This window comes from Oncorhynchus mykiss, chromosome 30, assembly GCF_057628025.1.
Source record: "Oncorhynchus mykiss isolate SJ-2025 chromosome 30, ASM5762802v1, whole genome shotgun sequence".
Taxonomy (NCBI): Eukaryota; Metazoa; Chordata; class Actinopteri; order Salmoniformes; family Salmonidae; genus Oncorhynchus; species Oncorhynchus mykiss.
Window position 1 is genome coordinate 1,827,054 of NC_143051.1, and position 20,333 is coordinate 1,847,386.

At 44.4% G+C, this 20,333-nt stretch overlaps 2 long non-coding RNA genes and 1 pseudogene across 2 annotated transcripts; all 3 read right to left on the bottom strand.

The window, feature by feature from the left end:
* Nucleotides 1-143: 143 nt before the first annotated feature.
* LOC149970176 (uncharacterized) lies at nucleotides 144-816 on the bottom strand. Its single transcript, XR_016493757.1, has 2 exons — nucleotides 698-816; nucleotides 144-259 (listed from the first exon to the last, which is right to left on the bottom strand). It is a non-coding gene; the product is annotated as an uncharacterized LOC149970176 (long non-coding RNA).
* Nucleotides 817-6,024: 5,208 nt separating this feature from the next.
* LOC149970177 (uncharacterized) lies at nucleotides 6,025-6,669 on the bottom strand. The gene is made up of 2 exons (XR_016493758.1): nucleotides 6,579-6,669; nucleotides 6,025-6,140 (listed from the first exon to the last, which is right to left on the bottom strand). It is a non-coding gene; the product is annotated as an uncharacterized LOC149970177 (long non-coding RNA).
* Nucleotides 6,670-15,175: 8,506 nt separating this feature from the next.
* The window catches only part of LOC149970178 (uncharacterized), a 122,582-nt pseudogene continuing 117,424 nt past the window's right edge, over nucleotides 15,176-20,333 (bottom strand).

Below are 20,333 nucleotides of genomic sequence, written 5' to 3' on the forward strand. Positions count from 1 at the left end.
ATATGAACCATCTAGTCCTACTATGAACAGGATTAATACTGCAGTAGGGATTTTCCATAGTAGATGCACTAGTGTAGCCGGTGCTATACTACACCGCTGTAACTCTGCGTTGTGTGTGGTTGATAGAGACCATAAACGTGGACTTTGGAGATCAGGTAGTTTTAATCAAGCAGAACTGACTCTCTGCATCTTGCATCTGCATCCAAAAGGAAATAAAACATTTGTAGAGCACATCTGTTCTGAGAATCGTCGCCTCTTTCTCTCTCAGTGCATCAAAATGATTTGGAATACAAAAATTAATACACTCTCTCCTTATTATACATAACATATTTTACATTGATAAAACCACATACCTGCATCCAAAAGGAAATAAAACATTTGTAGAGCACATCTGTTCTGAGAATCGTCGCCTCTTTCTACAACAGATGCACAATAGGAGGGACTGGGATCATTCGAGGAGCTAGCCATCGTTCACACATACAATAGCCTGCTAATACCTTAGCTAGCTATTAACCACATGTTGAATTCAGAATATTGATATCATCCTAAAAAGTACAATTACAAGTGCATCTTAACAATACCATCCACTTATGAGTAACCTCTAAATATACATCATTATTCATGAACAAAACATTGTGTGTATGACTTTGTACTTAAAAGAATCAAACTTTTCTGAAGACAGAAAAAGCGTGCCTACCTCTCTCAGTGCATCAAAATGATTTGAGCACGAGCACGCCGGGCAAAACGTAAGTACACACTCCCCTTCTCCCAGGATGCAGGCATGCATAACAAATCAACACAACATATTGATATATGAACCTGGTGAAATTCACATAGTACTTCAACAACTGTTACATTCACCCCTCCTGAATTTCACCAACCTTGTAAAACAACAAAATAACCTACCAAGCTCAAGGCTTAATTCTGAATTCAGCTCACTCTCAAAATTTGCGCCTTGATCAGTATGGATCCTTGATGCAAAGCCGTAGACACAGAAGACATTATCCCACAGTTTACGAGCTACTTGCTTGGCTGTCTGGTTTCTGCATGGCCATGCATGGGCAAGTTTAGTGAAGTGGTCAGTCACCACCAGAACATCAACTGAGTTCTTCTTACTGTCTTCCGCTGTCCAAAAATCCAAACACACCAACTCCATGGGAGAGCAAGTTTTGATGCTCTCTAACGGGGCTCTAGCCGCTGGCTCTGGTGTCTTTGCTAGAACGCATCTCTGGCAGCAGCGCACATACTCCTTGATGTCTCTCTCCATTGCCGGCCAGAAAAATCTCTGCCTGGCCAGAGCTAGAGTTCTAGCTTGGCCTTGATGTCCTGCAAGGTCGTGAATGCCAGTCATCGCTTTGAGTCTCAACACCTCTGGCAAGACATACTGGAACCTTCTCCGGTTTGTGTGACTCTCCTTAATGACACGATACAGAACTCCCTCTCTTAGGATCAAGCGATCCCACTGTTTCATCAGCAACAACACTTTAGAAGAAACACTGTATCGATCTCGTCTGGTGGGCCGTTTCTTATTGAAGACGAAAGGGATGACCTTGGAAGTCACAGAGTCTTGCAGCTGGAAATCTCGAAGTTCCTCGTGCGAGAGTTCAGGCAAAGTGTCAATACCAGGAGAAAGCAGCCGTTGGGTGTTGGAACCAAGCTGGATTGCTTGCATCTCCATTGAACATTCCCAGTCAATATGGAGCTGACATATGGCCTTCACTTCAGCAGTGGTCAAAGAGGTTATCTCCTGGGGATAAGAAGCCCAACGGAAGGCATCTTGGACATCATCATTCAGTGTCCCAACAGCCTCAGACAGAAGTGCTAGGTAGGACTCCCTCATCAGTCTCTGCGCGACAGTCACTGCAAAGGGATCGCGGCTCAGTGCATCTGCTACTGTGTTCTTGCTGCCTGGGATACGCTTCAAATCAAAGTTGTACGGTGCCAGCTTGGCAACCCATCTTTGCTCGCAAGCGTCCAGCTTGGGTTTTGTCATGATGTACGTTAACGGGTTACTATCTGTCCAGACAGTGAACTCGTGCCCCTTAAGCCAGTGACTGAATTTCTCACACACACTCCATTTCAGTGCTAGAAATTCAAGTCTGTGTGCCGGGTACCTTCTCAGTGTCTTGCTCGCAAATGCTATGGGCCTTGCCTTATCTTCACCTTCAGGTACTTGGCAAAGCACAGCCCCAAGACCATCCAAGGAAGCGTCAGTGAAGAGAATGAACGGCCTCTCGAAATCAGGGTGAGCTAGCATGACACAATTCAAAAGAGCATCCTTCAGCTTCTGGAATGCAACGACACACTCCTCAGTCCAATCCGATAGCGTCAGCTTCCGGAAAATCCCACTGTTGCCCTTCTTCCCATCTCTTCCTCTTCTCTTTTGACCCCCAGTGAGTGCAAACAAAGGTCTGGCTATAGCAGAACAGTCAGGAATGAAGTGCTGGTAATATAATACCATACCCAAGAAGGATTTCAGCCTCCGAGCAGAGGGAGTGCATCCATCTGCCTCCATCAGCTGAGCTTGGCTCATCTTGGCAATGGCCTCCACCTTCTCAGGATCCACTGACACACCGTCCTCTTTAATGATATGTCCGAGGAATTTCACTGTTCTTCGTAGAAAGTGGCATTTTTTGGGTGCTAGCTTGAGATTGTTGGCTCTTAGACGGCTAAACACAACTTCAAGTCGCTGTAGAGCCTGTTCCTCGGTGGGTGCAAAGACCAACAAGTCATCTAAGTAACAAAGGAGATTTGAGAAGTTTAGGTCCCCAAATATACTCAACATCATTCTCATGAAAGAGGCCGGGCTGTTACACAGACCTTGTGGCATGCGATTGTACTCATAAAGTCCCATTGGTGTGGTAAAGGCTGTGTACTTCTTGTCCTCTTCGTGAACTGGAATGTTATAAAATCCTGAGGTCAAGTCCATGGTGCTGAAAAATGCACTGCCACCAAGGGCTGCGAGGCAATCTGCTTGATGAGGAAGGGGATGAGCGTCCTTCACCGTTCGTGCATTCATCCACCTGAAGTCAGTGCATAACCTCAGACTCCCGTCTTTCTTCCATACCATGACTAAAGGGGAGGCATACTCACTAACTGACTTGCGTATAAGACCTACTTCTTCCATATCTGTCAATACCTTTCTCAGCTTCAGGTAATGAGCAGGCGGAACTCTTCTGTATGGTAGCCGGAAGGGTCTGTCATCAACCAGGTGGATACGGTGAACATAACCCCTGGCTTCTCCGCAGTCCAGATTATGTCTTGAGAAGATGTCTTCATATTTTGTGATGGTATTCACAAGCTTTTCCTTCCACTGGTCAGCTACCTGGCATCCATCAATGTCAATGTCTACTAATCCTAGATCAGACAGTCTTTGTTTCAGATTGTGGCAGCCATTGTCATCCTGCTTCTGTTCCATTGGGGTTTTCCTCACCTCATGAAGGCCCTGAAATATTGTTGCATCCTCAACAGCCAAGCATGTAGACACATCTGCCAACTTCATGTTACGTCTTAGGGTGAGATGTTTGTCAGAACAGTTTACTACCTTTAAAGGCACCCAGCCATCTCCCCACATGGGTGTAATAACTCTACCCACGAGTATGTTTCTGGGCATGACCTTTGACCTGGTAGGTTCGACTATTACAGTGCTGCCTGGAGACAATGCCACATTTTTAGGAAGTTTACCCCAAACTAAGTGTTCAGTCTTGGGCGAAAGAGTCACAGCTTGAGTGAGCTTCACTGTCCCAATCTTGCCATCGACTTGCTGTCCCTTCCATCTTGTGACACTTGTCATCATCTGCAGAAACTGCTCACCCTCTGGTGAGTGGGTCTGGCCATCCATGTTGTTGACGAGCTTCCAGTATTCATCCGTGCCTTTCATCTCATGCAATAGATGCTTAATGACATTCGATCCCAGGATGAGATCATCACGCTGTCCAGGAACAACTAGAGTGGGCACTTTAACATCAATCCCATAGATTTGCATCTCCAAATCATAGAAACACTTTGTTGAGGTCTTCTTCCCCCCACACCCCACTAATACTAACTCTGTGGGAGGCTGATAATGCTGAGGAAGGGCACCTGCTTCCAAAAGTCTCTGCTCCGCATGTTCACTTAATGTACAGGCCATAGACCCAGTGTCAAGCATGCCCTTAAGCTGCACTTTCCCATGTACAGACACAGAGGTGTAAAACAAATCTGAAAAAGCCTCAACTTCTTGTGAACCTAACATAACAATTTTCTCTCCTTCTTTCGCATCAGAGCACAAAATCTCATACGTTTTCTCAAGATCATCAAATTCTTTCTTGGGGGTAGACAGTTGAACACCCACATTTCCCCCCTTCACCTGTGGGCGTGTCAGTTTAACGGTTGCTGCTGTGGTGGTGAGTTTCTCTGCTGTTGTGGTGGGCGTCTTTCACCACCGGGATTGGCATAGCGTTCCCCCGGTTTAGGACAATTTGACTTCCAATGATCTGGGGAAAAGCACAGGAGGCACAGGTTCTCATGTCTACAGTGCATCACAGTGGAGTGATCTGTTGAGCCACAAACCCTGCATTCCCTACGCCTGAAGGGCTGGGTGGGGAAAGATGGTGCCTTGGCCTGTGTCTGTGAAACCATAACGGGTGGTATGCTCTTCTCTAAGGTACGTTCAAGCAGGTGAATGAGTCTCTCGATACTTGCACTCTGCCCATCTTGTTTGGCGCTTGATGTGAGAGAAGTGTCACTGCACGTACCAGCATTGACCCCGCCTTCACATGGAGTTATCTGGGGATGTACTGTTACTTGCTTTGAGGATACAGCGGTAGATTGACACATGGTGGCCTTCCTGCGGCGTTCATGTTCATAGATTCTCTCCTGTACTTCACTCGCAGTCCATTTCTCAGCAGACTTGTATTGGAATACTGCTGCCAGTTTGGGGTCAGGGCAGTATGTTACAAACATCCTAACGACATCAGAGTTGGAGCTGTCAATCTTCTGTCCTTGTCTCTTAAGGCCCTCGTCAGCGACATCTACAGCCTTGTTCAATCGAACCCAGTACTCCATAACAGCCTCTCCGGGTACAGGTTTAGTATTGTAAAAATCAGCCAAGGGCATGCACGAATAGGCCAATTCACTGAAATTCTGTTTCAGAATGTCAAATACAATCTCTGGCTTCTCTGTAGGATCAACTGTTGTCTCATTGCGTAAATTTATCTTTACCATGTCTCTTGCTTTGCCAGATAATCGACTAATCAACTCATCTGATTGTTCCCCAACAAGACAACCCTTTCTCCTCAAGTATATTCTCATCAACTCCTCCCATTCATGAATGGAGCATTTGTCTGTACCATCTCCTCTATATGTAGGAGGTTCCTTTATGTCTGATTGCATGATGAACTTAATTTGACTGAGATCTACATATCCTACTGAGTCTGAATGATGATCACTTATCTTTTCTGTACTTACTGGTGGCTCATAAGTACTGGACCTGCCACTCTGTAGTTCTTCCCTAATGGAGCTCCCTATTTCCCGGGCCAGCTGAGTGACCAGCTCAGCTAGACCATCTACAGGGGCATTTGGATTAACACTAGATGAAGGGCTTTCATCCAATTTTTTTGTGGAGCAAAACATGGGGGAACCTCCTGCACCTACACACTTTACCGGGGTTTGATCAGAGTATGAGAAAAACCTCCCCCTCCCAGCAGTGAATTTGGGTTCATCACCATTATAAGATGCCATGCCACTAAAGTTACGTTAAAATGTCTGTTGATGAACACACTTCTATGTTGGTTAACGATAAACAGCGCTCTCAATACATCGTTGTCAGAAAAAAGAAAAGAAAAAAAAAACTGTAGTTCCGATTTCTGCCACAAGGCGGCAAGAGTACCTCAATGATATTTTTAGTCTCTAGAGCAGCAGCGCCGCGGTGATTGAGCTGACGTCGATCAACGATGAATCCGGGTCACGGCACCAATGTAGCCGGTGCTATACTACACCGCTGTAACTCTGCGTTGTGTGTGGTTGATAGAGACCATAAACGTGGACTTTGGAGATCAGGTAGTTTTAATCAAGCAGAACTGACTCTCTGCATCTTGCATCTGCATCCAAAAGGAAATAAAACATTTGTAGAGCACATCTGTTCTGAGAATCGTCGCCTCTTTCTCTCTCAGTGCATCAAAATGATTTGGAATACAAAAATTAATACACTCTCTCCTTATTATACATAACATATTTTACATTGATAAAACCACATACCTGCATCCAAAAGGAAATAAAACATTTGTAGAGCACATCTGTTCTGAGAATCGTCGCCTCTTTCTACAACAGATGCACAATAGGAGGGACTGGGATCATTCGAGGAGCTAGCCATCGTTCACACATACAATAGCCTGCTAATACCTTAGCTAGCTATTAACCACATGTTGAATTCAGAATATTGATATCATCCTAAAAAGTACAATTACAAGTGCATCTTAACAATACCATCCACTTATGAGTAACCTCTAAATATACATCATTATTCATGAACAAAACATTGTGTGTATGACTTTGTACTTAAAAGAATCAAACTTTTCTGAAGACAGAAAAAGCGTGCCTACCTCTCTCAGTGCATCAAAATGATTTGAGCACGAGCACGCCGGGCAAAACGTAAGTACACACTCCCCTTCTCCCAGGATGCAGGCATGCATAACAAATCAACACAACATATTGATATATGAACCTGGTGAAATTCACATAGTACTTCAACAACTGTTACACTAGCATTATCTAAAGTAGAAGCCCTAGCATTATCTAAAGTAGAAGCACTAGCATTATCTAAAGTAGAAGCACTAGCATTATCTAAAGTAGAAGCACTAGCATTATCTAAAGTAGAAGCACTAGCATTATCTAAAGTACTAGTATTTAACAGCTGAACGTGTTTTCCTTGCATGTTAGTTGTGTTCATGAAGCAACCTCCATAAAGGTTGAGTGGTGGTAGAGTAGTCCATAGTCTGGCTCAAACATTCACAGGCCTTCTTGTCGTTGGTGTAAAGTACTTCCGTAAAAATACTTTAAATGACTTTGTCTTTTTTTAGGGTATCTGTACTTTAATTTACTGTTTATATTTGTTGACTACTTTTTTAAATTTTGACTTTACTACATTCCTAAAGAAAATAATGCACTTTTACTCCATACATTTACTTTGACACCCAAATGAACTCGTTACGTTTTGAAAAGGAAAATAGTCCTGTTCAAGAGAACATCCCTGGTCATCTCTATCGCCTCTGATCTAGCGGACTCATTAAACAGAGAACATCCCCGGTCATCTCTATCGCCTCTGAGCTGGCGGACTCATTAAACAGAGAACATCCCTGGTCATCTCTATCGCCTCTGAGCTGGGGGACTCATTAAACAGAGAACATCCCCGGTCATCTCTATCGCCTCTGAGCTGGGGGACTCATTAAACAGAGAACATCCCCGGTCATCTCTATCGCCTCTGAGCTGGCGGACTCATTAAACAGAGAACATCCCTGGTCATCTCTATCGCCTCTGAGCTGGGGGACTCATTAAACAGAGAACATCCCCGGTCATCTCTATCGCCTCTGAGCTGGCGGACTCATTAAACAGAGAACATCCCTGGTCATCTCTATCGCCTCTGAGCTGGCGGACTCATTAAACTCACATTATTCGTTTGTAAATAACGTATGCATGCTGTAGTGTGCCCCTGGCTTTCCGTAAATGAAAAATACAAGAAAATGGTTCCATATGTTACTTTTAAGTATATTTAAAACCAAATTCTTTTAGACTTTTATTAAAGTAGCATTTTACTGGGTGACTTTTACTTTAACTTGAGTCATTTTCTTTGAACGCGGGGGATGATTTTTATTCAAGTTGAACAGTTGGGTACTTTTCCACCAGTGCTTGTGAACAAGACTATAGCAGGATCACAGAAAGATTAACAGGGTATTCCCATGAAGTCAAAGCTCAATGTATCTCAACCAAAAATAACAAGGAACATAATCGTTCTATAGCAATACAGTACAGTCAAATATCTTCAAAGGGAACAGTCAGCACCCTCTTTCTGTTGACCACAAAGTTCAAGGGAGAGTTAGAGTCTCCTAAATGACACTCTGCAAACAGGGCACTACTTTAGGTCAAACAGGGCACTACTTTAGGTCAAACAGGGCACTACATTAGGTCAAACAGTGGACTAGCTTAGGTCAAACAGGGCACTACATTAGGTCAAACAGGGCACTACTAGGTCAAACAGGGCACTACATTAGGTCAAACAGGGCACTACTTTAGGTCAAACAGGGCACTACTTTAGGTCAAACAGGGCACTACATTAGGTCAAACAGGGCACTACATTAGGTCAAACAGTGGACTAGCTTAGGTCAAACAGGGCACTACTTTAGAACAAACATAGGGCACTACTTTAGGTCAAACAGGGCACTACATCAGGTCAAACAGGGCACTACATTAGGTCAAACAGGGCACTACTTTAGAACAAACATAGGGCACTACTTTAGGTCAAACAGGGCACTAATTTAGATCAAACATAGGGCACTACTTTAGATCAAACATAGGGCACTACTTTAGGTCAAACAGTACACTACTTTAGGTCAAACAGTGCACTACTTTAGGTCAAACAGTACACTACTTTAGGTCAAACAGTACACTACTTTAGGTCAAACAGGGCACTACTTTAGGTCAAACAGGGCACTACTTTAGGTCAAACATAGGACACTACTTCTGTTGGTGAGTTAGTCTCTGTGCAGTGGGCTCCCTGTTGGTGAGTCACCATGCAGCTGGCTGACTGATGCGTGTGTTTGTCATGCAGTGTAACAGGATTGACTGACAGTAACAGGACTGACTGACAGTAACAGCACTGACTGTTAAAGAACTGGAGGCAGCGAAAGCTGAGCGGCGGCGTCATGAGGTAAGGCAGTGCAACAGGCACAAGAGGCAGACCCACATTTTTTTTTGGGGGGGGGGGGGGTGGATTGGTGGAGTCGAGTCAGGCGATAGACCTGAGCCAACTCCCCATGCTTACCGGAAGAAGCGCAGTACTGGTCAGGCACCGTGTTATGCGGTCAAGAGCAAGGTGACGCCAGTAGCCCGGTGCGCTATAGGCCAGCCCCCCGCAAGTGCCATGCGAGAGTGGGCATCCAGCCAGGGCGTATTGTGCAGGCACAGCATGTTTGATCTCCGGTACGTCGTTTCGGCCCAGGGTATCCTGCGCCGGCTCTGCGTGCTGTGTCTCCAGGGCGCTGGGAGGGTGCAGTGCGTCCTATGCCTGCGCTCTGCCCGTGCCGGGCGAATGTGGGCATTGAGCCTAAGGGAGAGGTGCGAGTGGTATGCACCAGATCTCCAGTGCTCCCCCACAGCTCGGTTCAACCTGTACCTGCACTCTGGAGGGCCGGGCTAAAGTGGTCAACCAGCCTGGAGGAGTGGTGCCAAGGCTGCGCACCAGAGCTCCAGTGCTCCCCCACAGCCCGGTCCATCCGGTGCCTCCTCCACGCACCAGGCCTCCTGTAGGTCTCTAGGCTGTCTCTCCATCTCCTCCCTCCAGGTTCTCCCGTCTGTCAGGAGCTGCCAGAGCCGCCCGTCAGTCAGGAGCTGCCAGAGCCGCCCGTCAGTCAGGAGCTGCCAGAGCCGCCCATCAGTCAGGAGCTGCCAGAGTCGCCCTTCACTCCGGTGCTGCCAGAGTCGCCCTTCACTCCGGTGCTGCCAGAGTCGCCCTTCACTCCGGTGCTGCCAGAGTCGCCTTTCACTCCGGTGCTGCCAGAGTCGCCCTTCACTCCGGAGCTGCCAGAGTCGCCCTTCACTCCGGAGCTGCCAGAGTCTCCCTTCACTCCGGTGCTGCCAGAGTCGCCCTTCACTCCGGAGCTGCCAGAGTCGCCCTTCACTCCGGTGCTGCCAGTCGCCCTTCACTCCAGAGCTGCCAGAGTCGCCCTTCACTCCGGTGCTGCCAGAGTCGCCCTTCACTCCGGTGCTGCCAGAGTCGCCCTTCACGCCGGAGCTGCCAGAGTCGCCCTTCACTCCGGAGCTGCCAGAGTCGCCCTTCACTCCGGTGCTGCCAGAGTCGCCCTTCACTCCGGTGCTGCCAGAGTCGCCCTTCACTCCGGAGCTGCCAGAGTCGCCCTTCACTCCGGTGCTGCCAGAGTCGCCCTTCACTCCGGTGCTGCCAGAGTCGCCCTTCACTCCGGAGCTGCCAGAGTCGCCCTTCACTCCGGAGCTGCCAGAGTCGCCCTTCACTCCGGAGCTGCCAGAGTCGCCCTTCATTTACATCTCTTGTTCTTTTGTTTTCTGTGTTCAGTTTAATAAATATATTATGGACACTTACCACGCTGCTCGTTGGTCCGATATTTCATACTCCTCGTCAGAGGAAGAAGAAAATCGTTACAATAGAGTCCCATTTGGAACTTAACCGAGGAGACATTGGGAATTTGTTTCCACGACCATAGAATAGTCTAATCTGATCTGGCAGGCTTCCAGAAGCAGAGTAAATTATTCTCTACTTGGGTTGTTGATCACACACATTCTCCCAGCACTTGGCAGTTTAGTTCAGAGAGCTGTGTGTGTGTGGCTGACTGGCTCACTGGCTGTCTGGCTCCTGACTAATGTATTGAAATTGCAAACATGCATGTATGCGCACACACACACACACACACACACACACACATGTCTTTTTTGTGGACATTTTGTCGTGAGGCTGAGAGAAAACGTTGCTGTTTTAGAGCTCAGGGATTCTTGAACAAAGGGACAATCAACTTTTTTCCCACAAATATTTGTCTTTAATATTAAGACAATTTGAACTATATATTTTGATAGACCAAAGAATCAGCTACCACGCATGTTAAGGAACAAAGTCCTTCATTTTTATATATTGTTTTGAAAATGCAACTAATTGGATTCATGTCAACTCTGCCATAAAAGGAATTTTATTTGTACAATTATTGTCCAATGAGTGTTTAAAGGCTTAATGGTTGCTTAAGTCTAACATTAGTTTATTAAAATATTCAATCCAAATGTATTTTTGTTGTTGTTTTGTTTATAGCACCCCGGGTTTAATTTCCTTAGCATTCTGTCATCTTCTAGATTTAGAACATAAAACATTTATAAAGCAAACATCATCCATCAAAAAGGAACAGTTTGGAGATTATGGAATAATTATTAGACTAAAGGAGAAGACAAAATACTTCATCTGACAGAAGACCGTATTTGCTATAATTGCCAGATGGCCAATTCACCGCTGCATAGTGAACATTGACACTATTATACGACAGGAGCTTTATGATATGGAAATGTGAAGTGCAAATCTGGACTAATGGGTGTTTGGCTTGCTTGTATGACAAAACAGTATTTATAATCCTCAATGTCTCATCTTTGAAAATACGTAGACACAGGGAGTCAGGAAGCAGGTGCAGATGGTTTATTAATAACGAACATGGAGAGTCACAAAACAAGAGATACATCTGGACATAAACTGAACCAATACTGCCTGAAGAGTGATGCTAGAGAGTGCCAGATAAAGGGGGAGTAATCAGGGTAGTGATGGAGTTCAGGTGTGCCTCACAATCCCATTCATTACCTGTTGTGTATTTAACCCTCTGTTTCCCCTCATGTCTTTGTCAGAGATTGTTTTATTGTCAGTGTAGTTTTATGTTGTATAGGTGCGCGTCGGGTCCTCGTACCCATGTTTTTTCATGTCTGTCGTTTTAGTGTTATGGAGCATGTTCTGTGGACATTTATTAAAAGACTCCATTTACACTTCATTTTGACTCTCCTGCACCTGACTTCCCTACCACCTATACACACGACTCTTATGCAACACCCAAATCCTCCGTGTGAAAAAACAATTGCCCCCTTACACTCAATAAATGGTTGCGCCACCTTTAGCTGCAATGACTCCAACCAACCACTTCCTGTAATTGTTGATCAGTCTCTCACATCCTGTAGTTGTTGATTAGTCTCTCACATCGCAATAAATGGTTGTGCCACCTTTAGCTGCAATGACTCCAACCAACCACTTCCTGTAGTTGTTGATCAGTCTCTCACATCGCTGTGGAGGACTTTTGGCCCACTCTTCCAGCTTTAACTCAACGACATTTGTGGGTTTTCAACATCTCAATTGGGATTAGGTCTACTACTACACAGCTATGAATCAATTTATCCTGCCTCTCTCTCTCTCTCTCTCTGTTCTTCCACAGCTATGAAATCATTAAGAGCAGAGATTGGCAGCTGCAGTATGGATATGAATATATACGCTCCTGGTTGCCCTAAATGGCACCTTATTCCCACTTTAAAAGTAGGACACCACACTGCCTTCTCAGCAGCTTTTTGTACGCTGTCATTTCATAGCTGAAGTTATTTGATCTGACGAGGCTGGTCACACATTGAAAAGGAAATGAGAAGGTAGCTTGTGCTTCGTTCTCACTGTTTATCAAGCAGTAGATTGTGCTTCGTTCTCACTGCTTATCAAGCAGTAGATTGTGCTTCGTTCTCACTGTTTATCAAGCAGTAGATTGTGCTTCGTTCTCACTGTTTATCAAGCAGTAGATTGTGCTTCGTTCTCACTGTTTATCAAGCAGTAGATTGTGCTTCGTTCTCACTGCTTATCAAGCAGTAGATTGTGCTTCGTTCTCACTGCTTATCAAGCAGTAGATTGTGCTTCGTTCTCACTGTTTATCAAGCAGTAGATTGTGCTTCGTTCTCACTGTTTATCAAGCAGTAGATTGTGCTTCGTTCTCACTGTTTATCAAGCAGTAGATTGTGCTTCGTTCTCACTGTTTATCAAGCAGTAGATTGTGCTTCGTTCTCACTGTTTATCAAGCAGTAGATTGTGCTTCGTTCTCACTGTTTATCAAGCAGTAGATTGTGCTTCGTTCTCACTGTTTATCAAGCAGTAGATTGTGCTTCGTTCTCACTGCTTATCAAGCAGTAGATTGTGCTTCGTTCTCACTGCTTATCAAGCAGTAGATTGTGCTTCGTTCTCACTGTTTATCAAGCAGTAGATTGTGCTTCGTTCTCATCTTTCCGCAAGCAGTAAACTGAGACTCACTCAGAAGATTTGCAACCTGGTTATTAAAATGAAATTATAAACGGTACCCATTAGGTGATTTATGAGTTTAACTGTGATATAGGAATACAGAACAAGCTACTGTAACTGACAGGAATACAGAACAAGCTACTGTAACTGACAGGAATACAGAACAAGCTACTGTAACTGTGACAGGAATACAGAACAAGCAACTGTAACTGACAGGAATACAGAACAAGCTACTGTAACTGGCAGGAATACAGAACAAGCTACTGTAACTGACAGGAATACAGAACAAGCTACTGTAACTGTGACAGTAATACAGAACAAGCTACTGTAACTGACAGGAATACAGAACAAGCTACTGTAACTGACAGGAATACAGAACAAGCTACTGTAACTGACAGGAATACAGAACAAGCTACTGTAACTGGCAGGAATACAGAACAAGCTACTGTAACTGACAGGAATACAGAACAAGCTACTGTAACTGACAGGAATACAGAACAATCTACTGTAACTGGCAGGAATACAGAACAAGCTACTGTAACTGGCAGGAATACAGAACAAGCTACTGTAACTGACAGGAATACAGAACAAGCTACTGTAACTGACAGGAATACAGAACAAGCTACTGTAACTGACAGGAATACAGAACAAGCTACTGTAACTGACAGGAATACAGAACAATCTACTGTAACTGGCAGGAATACAGAACAAGCTACTGTAACTGACAGGAATACAGAACAATCTACTGTAACTGACAGGAATACAGAACAAGCTACTGTAACTGACAGGAATACAGAACAAGCTACTGTAACTGGCAGGAATACAGAACAAGCTACTGTAACTGACAGGAATACAGAACAAGGTACTGTAACTGACAGGAATACAGAACAAGCTACTGTAACTGGCAGGAATACAGAACAAGCTACTGTAACTGACAGGAATACAGAACAAGCTACTGTAACTGGCAGGAATACAGAACAAGCTACTGTAACTGACAGGAATACAGAACAAGGTACTGTAACTGACAGGAATACAGAACAAGCTACTGTAACTGGCAGGAATACAGAACAAGCTACTGTAACTGACAGGAATACAGAACAAGCTACTGTAACTGACAGGAATACAGAACAAGCTACTGTAACTGTGTGATACAAAACTACTACACAAAACTACCACTACACACACACACACACACACACACACACACACACACACACACTTGATACTGCCTTGATACTGTATAACCTAAATATACTGCTGCTCTGATACTGTATAACCTAAATATACTGCTGCTCTGAGGAAATGTTGGACAGGCAGGGAGGCGGAGTCAAATAGGCATCCTGACTTAATGAAGTGGTGATTAAAGAGCTCAGCCATGTGCTCCTTGTCAGTAACAACCACATCATCAACATTAATGGACATGGGCAGCTGTGAGGAGGAGGGTTTACTCTCCAGGTCTTTAACCGTTTTCCAGAACTTCTTGCGGTTCGACCCACAGAGAGAGAACTGCTCCTTAATGTAACTAACTTTGGCCTTCCGGATAGCCTGAGTTATTTCTCATGTGCCTGAACTAGAGCCAGTCAGCCTTAGTATACGTGTTTACAAGCCTTTTGCCAAATGGAATTCTTGAGGTGGAGTAACTCTGCCAGATCACGGTTGAACCAGGGGTTGAACCTGTTTTTAGTTGTCATTTTCTTTATGGGGGCGTGTTTGTTAACAATACCACTGAAAATATCAAAAACAAGGTCCAAGTGTCTTTGACAGAGGGGATCAAGCTGATTCTATACCATTTTACAGAGGCCAGTTCATGAAGGAAGGCTTGCTCATTAAAGTTTTTTAGCAAGCGTCTATGACAAATCAGGACAGGTCGTTTCACTGAGCAGCCGTTACAAACACAGGCTGTAAAACAGTAATCACTAAGGTCATTACAGAAAACACCAGACTGATACCTATCAGGATTATTTGTTAGGATAACATCAAGGAGAGTAGCCTTTTCTGGGTGTTTGGAGTCATACCTTGTGGGATTGGTAATAATCTGAGAAAGATGTAGGGAGTCCCATTGCTTTAGGACTTGGTCAGGTGGGTTAATTAAGCATGTCCCAGTTTAGGTCACCTACTGTAGTAGGACAAATTCATACTTAGTGTAAGGGGCCAGGAGAGTGCTTAGGGCAGGTAGGGTACAGGCCGGGACTGATGGAGGACAATAACACCCAGCAACAGTCAACGAAGAGCTATTTGAAAGTTTAATGCTTAAAACAGAAAATTGAAATGTTCAGGGACAGACTTGGTGGAGACAACTGAGCACTGAAGGTGATCCTTGGTAAAGATTGCTACTCTCACACCTTTGGAAGATCTGGCTTGACAAAAGAAGGCAATAACCAGAAAGGTAACATCTATATTCAAAACACTCTCTCTTAATAAATCCTCTTTGGGATAGGGGGCAGCATTTTCACTTTTGGACAAATAGCGTGCCCAATTTCAACTTCCTGCTACTCATGCCGGGAATATAAGATATGCATATTATTAGTAGATTTGGTTAGAAAACACTCTGAAGTTTCTAAAACGGTTTGAATCATGTCTGTGAGTATAACAGAACTTATGTAGCAGGCAAACCCCCGAGGACTAACCATTCAGAAAAAATATTTTTGAGGTCACTGTCTATTCAATGGGTTCTCATTGGGAAACGAGATTTCTAAGGCACTTGTTTGCAGTTCCAACCACTTCCACTGGATGCCACCAGTCTTTGGAATTTGGTTGAGGTTATTCCTTTGTGCAATGAACAAGTACGGCCATCTTGGAACAGGGTAACGTTATGTGTACTGTTTGAGAGTTGCGCAAGACTAGAAAAGTTGCGTTAGTTTGTATTGAAAACAGATTGACCCGTCTTCAATTTGATCGATTATTAAAATACCTAAAGTTGTATTACAAAAGTCGTTTGAAATGTTTTGGCAAAGTTTACGGATAACTTTTGAGATATTTTGTAGTGACGTTGCTCAAATTGGAAGCTGTTTTTTTCTGGATCAAACGCGCCAAATAAATTGACATTTTGGATATATATCGATGGAATTAATCGAACAAAAGGACCATTTGTGATGTTTATGGGACATATTGGAGTGCCAACAAAAGAAGCTCTTCAAAGGTAAGGTATGATTTATATTTCGGATAAATAAATGAGAGCATATAACTCAGAGATAGCTTATAGGTCAATGTAGCAGTAGGCCTATAACTTCCATATAACTCAGAGATAGCCTATAGGTCAATGTAGCAGCAGACCAATAACTTCCATACAACTCAGAGATAGCCAAAGGGTCAATGTAGCAGTAGTCCTATAACTTCCATATAACTCAGATAGTCAATAGGTCAATGGAGCAGTAGACCTATAACTCAGAGATAGCCTATAGGTCAATGTAGCAGTAGACCTATAACTCAGAGATAGCCTATAGGTCAATTTAGCAGTAGACCTATAACGTCCATATCTTCTTATGGCTGCAGGGGCAGTATTGAGTAGCTTGGATGAAGAAGGTGCTCAGAGTAAACTGCCTGCTCCTCAGTCCCAGTTGCTAATATATGCATATTATTAGTAGATTGTGATAGAAAACACTCTGACGTTTCTAAAACTGTTTGAATGATGTCTGTGAGTGTAACAGAACTCATATGGCAGGCAAAAACCTAAGAAAAAATCCAAACAGGAAGTGAGAAATCTGAGGTTGGTCGTTTTTCAACTCAGCCCCTATTGAAGATACAGTGGGATATTGGTCATGTTGCACTTCCTAAGGCTTCCACTAGATGTCAACAGTCTTTAGAACGTTGTTTCAGGCTTCTACTGTGAAGGGGGGCTGAATGAGTAGGGAATGAGTCAGAGGTCTGTCAGCAGTCACGAGCTGGTCACGCGCATTTCACATGAGAGGTAACTCCCGTTCCTTTTCTTTTCTGAAGACCAAGGAATTCTCTGGTTGGAACCTTACTGAAGTTGTATGTTAAAAACATCCTAAGGATTGATTCTATGCATTGTTTGACATGTTTCTACGAACTGTAACGGAACTTTTTGACATTTCGTCTAGAACTAGTGAACACGTGAGTTTGGATTTGTTTACCAAACCTGCTAACAAAAGTAGCTATTTGGACATAAAGGATGGACATTATCGAACAAATCAACAATGTATTGTGGAACTGGGATTCCTGGGAGTGCATTCTGATGAAGATCATCAAAGGTAAGTGAATATTTATAATGTTATTTCTGACTTCTGTTGACTCCAACATGGCGGATATATGTATTTCTTGTCTGAGCGCTGTACTCAGATTATTGCATGGTTTGCTTTTTCCGTAAAGCCTTTTTGAAATCTGACACAGCGGTTGCATTAAGGAGAAGTTTATCTATATTTCCATGTATAACACGTGTATTTTCATCAACATGTATAATGAGTATTTCTGTAAATTGGTGTGGCTCTCTGCAAAATCACTGGATGTTTTTGGAACTGCTGAACATAACGCGCCAATGTATACTGACATTTTTTTATATAAATATGAACTTTATTGAACAAAACATACATGTGTTGTGTAACATGAAGTCCTATTAGTGTTAGTGATTAAAGGTTAGTGATTAATTCTATCTCTATTTCTGCTTTTTGTGACTCCACTCTTTGGCTGGAAAAATGGCTGTTTGTGTTTTTGTGACTTGGTTCTGACCTAACATAATCGTTTGTTGTGCTCTCGCTGTAAAGCCTATTTGAAATCGGACACAGTGGTGGGATTAACAACAAGATTACCTTTTATAATGGTAAAAGATACTTGTATGTTTGGGGAATTTTAATTATGAGATTTCTGTTGTTATGAATTTGGCGCCCTGCACTTTCACTGGCTGTTGTCATGTCAATCCCGTTAACGGGATTTCAGCCCTAAGAAGAACTCAGAGATAGCCTATAGGTCTACAACTTCCATATAACTCAGAGATAGTCTATAGACTAATGTAGCAGCAGTGTAAAAATGGGTGGGTGTAGCTGGTGCATGGAAGTCAGGCGCAGGAGAGTAAAGATGAGTGGACAAAGCACTTTACTCAGGCAATATTTAAAACAGGACGCAACCGCGTCACAAAAATAACAAAATGCCCAAAGAACAAGCAGCAAAAAGTACACACAACCAAGTGCAAAGTACCGGCTGCCACAAAGCACAGGTACAGAACAAATCCCGGCGTACACCAGCCGGAAGCGTGCCAACCTGGCAATAAACAATCACGTAAAGACATGGGGGAACAGAGGGTTAAATACACGACAAGTAATGAGGGAAAGTAAACCAGTTGTGGGGGAAAACAAGACAAAACAAATGGAAAATGAAAGGTGGATCGGCGATGGCTAGTAGACCGGTGACGTCGACCGCCTAATGCCGCCAGAACAAGGAGAGGAACCGACTTTCGGCAGAAGTCGTGACAGTACCCCCCCTTGACGCACGGCTTCAGCAGCGCGCCGACACCGGCCTCGGGGACGACCCGGAGGGCGAGGCGCTGGGCGATCCGGACGGAGACAGTGGAACTCCCTCAGCATAGAAGGGTCCAACACGTCCTCCACCCGAACCCAGCATCTCTCCTCCGGACCGTACCCCTCCCACTCCACAAGGTACTGAAGGCCCCTCACCCGACTCCTCAAATCCAGTATGGAGCGAACGGAATACGCTGGGGCCCCCTCAATGTCCAGAGGGGGCGGAGGAACCTCCTGCACCTTAGACTCCCGGAGCGGGCGAACCACCACCGGCCTGAGGAGAGACACATGGAACGAGAGGTTAATATGGTAATCGGGGGGGAAGCTGTAACCTGTAACACACCTCGTTCACTCTCCTCAGGACTTTAAATGGCCCCACAAACCGAGGCCCCAACTTCCGGCAGGGCAGGCGGAGGGGCAGGTTTCGGGTCGAGAGCCAGACCCGGTCCCCCCGGTGCAAACACCGGGGCCTCACTGCGGTGACGGTCTGCGCTGGCTTTCTCGCACCTCACGGCCCGCTGAAGGTGAACATGAGCGTGTGTTTGGTAGCATCCTGGTCTCAGAGCATTCCGAGACACTCCATTTAGTATGATATGTTACTTTTCACATGGTATGTATTCATTTGTGGAGATCCATCACCCCCATTTAGTATGATATGTTTTACGAATGACAATTTGTATTATATGTTATGAATTTGCAAAACATCAACATTTTCAGAATTTGCAAAACATACAATATGATACAAATTGCAAAACATATGAAATGTTACAAATTCCAGCTAGGTGGCTAACATTAGCTAGCTCACTAACGTTAGGAAAGCAAAGCCCCGGATCATAAATATTTAGCAAACAACCCAATACAGTAATCAAACTGACAATCTAAGTTCATATCCGTGTTAAACCAACTAATCAGTTAAAAAAGTATGTCCCCAGAAACCACCAAGAGTTTCAATCAAGGACTCATCAAGGGAAAGTGAGGAGAATGCATTCCATTCCACTAAGTCCTTTCTTGTGTCCCAAATGGCACTCTATTCCCTATTTAGTGCACTACATGTTTTTTTTGTTTTTATACCAGAGGCCTATATAAATATAGTGCACTATGTAGGGAATGGTGTGACATCTGGGACAAACACCTTGATCAGGTTAAACCAGATGCTTGTTGTCATTTGTGCTTTTAGAATGAATCAATCTCCCATAGCTCAAACACATGGTGAGTCACTCATACAGCTTTTCCAGGCAGTTAGCAGTTTTATTTGATATGTTACTGCCCTCTTCATCTCCTATAACCTCCAGATCCTCCTCTTCATCGCCCATAACCCTTACCTCCAGGTCCTCCACTTCATCGCCCATAACACTTACCTCCAGGTCCTCCTCTTCATCGCCCATAACCCATACCTCCAGATCCTCCTCTTCATCGCCCAAAACCCTTACCTCCAGATCCTCCTCTTCCTCTCCTATAATCTCCAGATCCTCCTCTTCCTCTCCTATAACCCTTACCTCCAGATCCTCTTCTTCATCTCCTATAACCTACAGATCCCCCTCTTCCTCTCCTATAACCTCCAGATCCTCCTCTTCCTCTCCTATAACCTCCAGATCCTCCTCTTCCTCTCCTATAACCCTAACCTCCAGATCCTCCTCTTCCTCTCCTATAACCTCCAGATCCTCCTCTTCCTCTACTATAACCTCCAGATCCTCCTCTTCCTCTCCAATTACCCTTACCTCCAGATCCTCCTCTTCCTCTCCTATAATCTCCAGATCCTCCTCTTCCTCTCCTATAACCTCCAGATCCTCCTCTTCCTCTCCTATAACCCTTACCTCCAAATCCTCCTCTTCCTCTCCTATAACCTCCAG